The 3,348-nt window shown below is 48.6% G+C and overlaps 1 non-coding gene across 1 annotated transcript; it reads right to left on the reverse strand.

The window, feature by feature from the left end:
- Window positions 1–1,182: 1,182 nt before the first annotated feature.
- LOC115072241 lies at window positions 1,183–1,346 on the reverse strand. The gene has a single exon (XR_003851306.1). It is a non-coding gene; the product is annotated as a U1 spliceosomal RNA (small nuclear RNA).
- Between the last annotated feature and the right edge of the window lie 2,002 nt (window positions 1,347–3,348).

Consider the following 3,348-nt stretch of genomic DNA (forward strand, 5'->3'; position numbering starts at 1 on the left):
AGGGTTTATTTGTCTTATATCTCCTGGGTCACAGTTCATCAGGGAGCATAAGGTAGGAACTCAGGGCAGGAACCTGGAGGCAGGAGCTGAAGCACAGGCCATGGAGGAACGCTGCTTACTGGCTTGCTCCCCTGGCCCCTGCTCAGCCTGCTTTCTTATACAACACAGGCCCACCTGCTCAGGGGTGGCACCACCCACAGTGAGCTGGGGCCTCCTACATCACTCAGTAATCAAGAAGATGCCCCACAGACATGGCCACAGGTCAGTCCAAAGGAGACAATTCCCCAGTTGAGTCTCCAACTCAGGTGTGTCAAGTTAACATTAAGGTTATCCAGCACACCTTGGCTATATGAGACCCTGTCTAAAATTTAAATAAAGTAAATTTGGAGTTATATATTTTGCTATAAATAAAATAAATAAATTCTAAATGTATATCAAAAAGTTAGAATCTCAGCATCTGGGAGGCAGAGGCAGGCAGATCTTCGTGCATATAAGACCAGCCTGGTCTACATAACAAGTTCCAGGCCAGCTGGGGCTATAGGGAAATCCTGTCTCAAAAAGACAAAAAAATGTTAGTTTGGGGCTTGGAGACTCAGCAGTTAAGAGCACTGGCTGCTCCTGCAGAGGATACACATTCAGTTCCCAGCACCCACAAAGGTGGCTAACAACCATCATTAATTCCAGTTCAAGGGGATCCAACACCCTCTTCTGGCCTCCGCAGGCATTACATGCATATGGTGCACTTACATATACATTCAGGCAAAGCACTCATAAGTAAAAATAAATAAATAAATAAATAAATAAATAAATAAAATTTAAGTTAATTTGGGAGCTAAGCAAGGTGGTACAAGCCTGTAATCCCAGCACTTGGGAGGCTGAGTCAAGAAGATCATGAGTTTGATGTCCACCTGGGCTTCATAGTAAGACCCTGTCTCATGACAACAGCAGCAACAAGAATAAGTTGGTTTGCTTGTCCAATCCTGCCTCCCTAGTTACAGTGTGAGCTCCCTAAGAGCAGGCCCAGGTCTGCCTCAGGCTCCTACACTAAGCTGCCAGTGAGTGAAGACTTGGGGAACAAGGCAGGCAAGGGCCCGCTCACCTGAAGCTAACAGTCTGGGCCAAAGGGAAAAGACATTGAACAAACATGTAAACAAGAAAAATCTTTTTTTTTCTTTAATGATACAGGGGAGAGCACAAATGCAGTCCCCCACTACCACAAATTACGCAGTCGAATTTCCCGCATTTGGGGAAATCGCAGAGGTCAGCACATCCCAAGTGCAAAGAATGAGCCTCGCCCTGGGAAAACTACTTTCCTGATCATATTGTCTCCCCTGCCAGGTAAGTATAACAATGAAAATATTCTTTATAAGATGGAGCCCATCTATGGTCCAGCATGGGGAGGAGAGGGGCTCATGAAGCCCCACCCCTAGCTATGGAACCAGTGGTAGTTAATGACTAAGGGGGGATTTATTTTTCTTCAGTAGTGTAGCCTCTGGTAAGTTGCCCATGACCCAGTAAATAATCCCACACCCATTAAAAAAAATTATCACCAAGCCAGGCGTGGTGGCGCATGCCTGTAGTCCCAGCACTTGGGAGGCAGAGGCAGGCGGACCTCTGTGGTCTACATAGTGAGTTCCAGGCCAGCTGGGGCTGCAGGGAGACCCTGTCTCAAGAAGACCAAAAAAAAAAAAAATTATCACCTATACTATGCTATGTGGAAATTTAAAAAGTGAAACATAACAAAGTGACTATGTGATGATGTTACTAGAGTAGTTAAATACACCATCCCAAAGGACATGATATTAATACTGAAGCCTAACTCTCAGTCGTCAAATAATGTGATAGAGGAGAGCTGCAGACAAGGAACAGCAAGTACAAAGGCCCTGAGGTAAGCATGAGCCTAGTATGCTAGAGAATTTGCACAGAGAGAGAGAGGTCGAGTGGGATAGAGAGGAAATGAGGAGGATGAAGGAGAAAATAGATCGAGGGCATTCCTAGGGGTTGGGAGGGAGGACCGAGGGACCAACCTCTTCTTCCACAAAGAGAGGAGCAGCCATGAGTAGAGACAGTGCCCAGTTCTACACCAGCTACTAATGCTGCCCTTAGCAGGCCCTGAAGTACTCTTTCCTCCCACTTAACTGCCCTCCTCCCCATTCCTTCAAATTCAAGGCCCTAACTGCTGTAGACTCATCATTACCAAGGGCTCTTGCTCCTTCCTCTCACTGTCCCCAGAAGTAAGCCAACACAGAAACACCCTCTCTGCCCCACCTGGATGGGGATGGGTGATGGTGGGAAGAGAGCCACCCACCTTAGGTCTACACCAGCCCTTTCTGAGGTCTCACTGCTGTTCCTGCCCTGGGGTGACTGGCCTCAAGGAGAAAGGGACAGGAACTCCACCTTGCCCTGGGTGGCAACCTGGTGTTCTGTGGAGATTCTCTCAAGGCCAGAGACAGCAGCATCTTCAAAGATCAGGCTGGCTTTCCCCAGCTATCCTGTCCTGCCCTGCCTATCCCCAGCCCTGGCTGTAGCTCAGCTGGGAGGAAGCAGGCCCTGGGGAGGCTGATGAGGGTCTTCGATGCCTCGGTGGGACAAGTGCACAGTAGCGGCAATTCTGCTCCCCTTCTGGGCTCAGGGGACTGAGGACAGCCTAACCACAAGCAGGGCAAATGAATAAAGGGCAGCCCCAAGTCACTCACCCACATCACAGTTACCCATTCTAAAACAGGGATGGGGAGGGATCCTTCCAGGGCCTGTCATATCACAGGACCAAGTATTAGATGGAGATACAGAGTTCCTAGGTCGAAAGCAACTGGGTGTAATCTGGAGATAGCTCAGTGCAGTGCTTGCCTCGTATGCTCAAAGCCCTGGGCTCCATCCCCAGGGCACCTCATAAACTACACATGATGGCAAACACTACTGTAATCCCAGCACTGGGGAGGTGGAGAAATGCAGAGTTATAAGTCATCTTCTGGGGCTGATGGGATGGCTTTGTGGGTAAACCTTCTTGCTGACCTACTATGTAAGCCTAACAACCTGAGTTTGATTCCCAGAGCCCACATAAAGGTGGAAGGAGAGAACTGACTCCAGAGCTATTCTCTGATCACCACATGGTGCCCCCCTCCACATACATACATCATGTAAACACACACACAATAATTTTTTTTTTTTTGGTCTTTTTGAGACAGGGTCTCCGTGTAGCCCCAGCTGGCCTGGAACTAGGTAAGTAGACCAGGCTGGCCTTGAACTCACAGAGATCCACCTGCTTCTGCCAGGCTTGGTGGCATACTCCTTTAATCCCAGCACTTGGGAGACAGAGGCAGGCAGATCTCTGTGAGTTTGAGGCCAGCC

This window comes from Nannospalax galili, unplaced genomic scaffold (assembly GCF_000622305.1).
Source record: "Nannospalax galili isolate Female #2095 unplaced genomic scaffold, S.galili_v1.0 scaffold760, whole genome shotgun sequence".
Lineage (NCBI taxonomy): Eukaryota > Metazoa > Chordata > Mammalia > Rodentia > Spalacidae > Nannospalax > Nannospalax galili.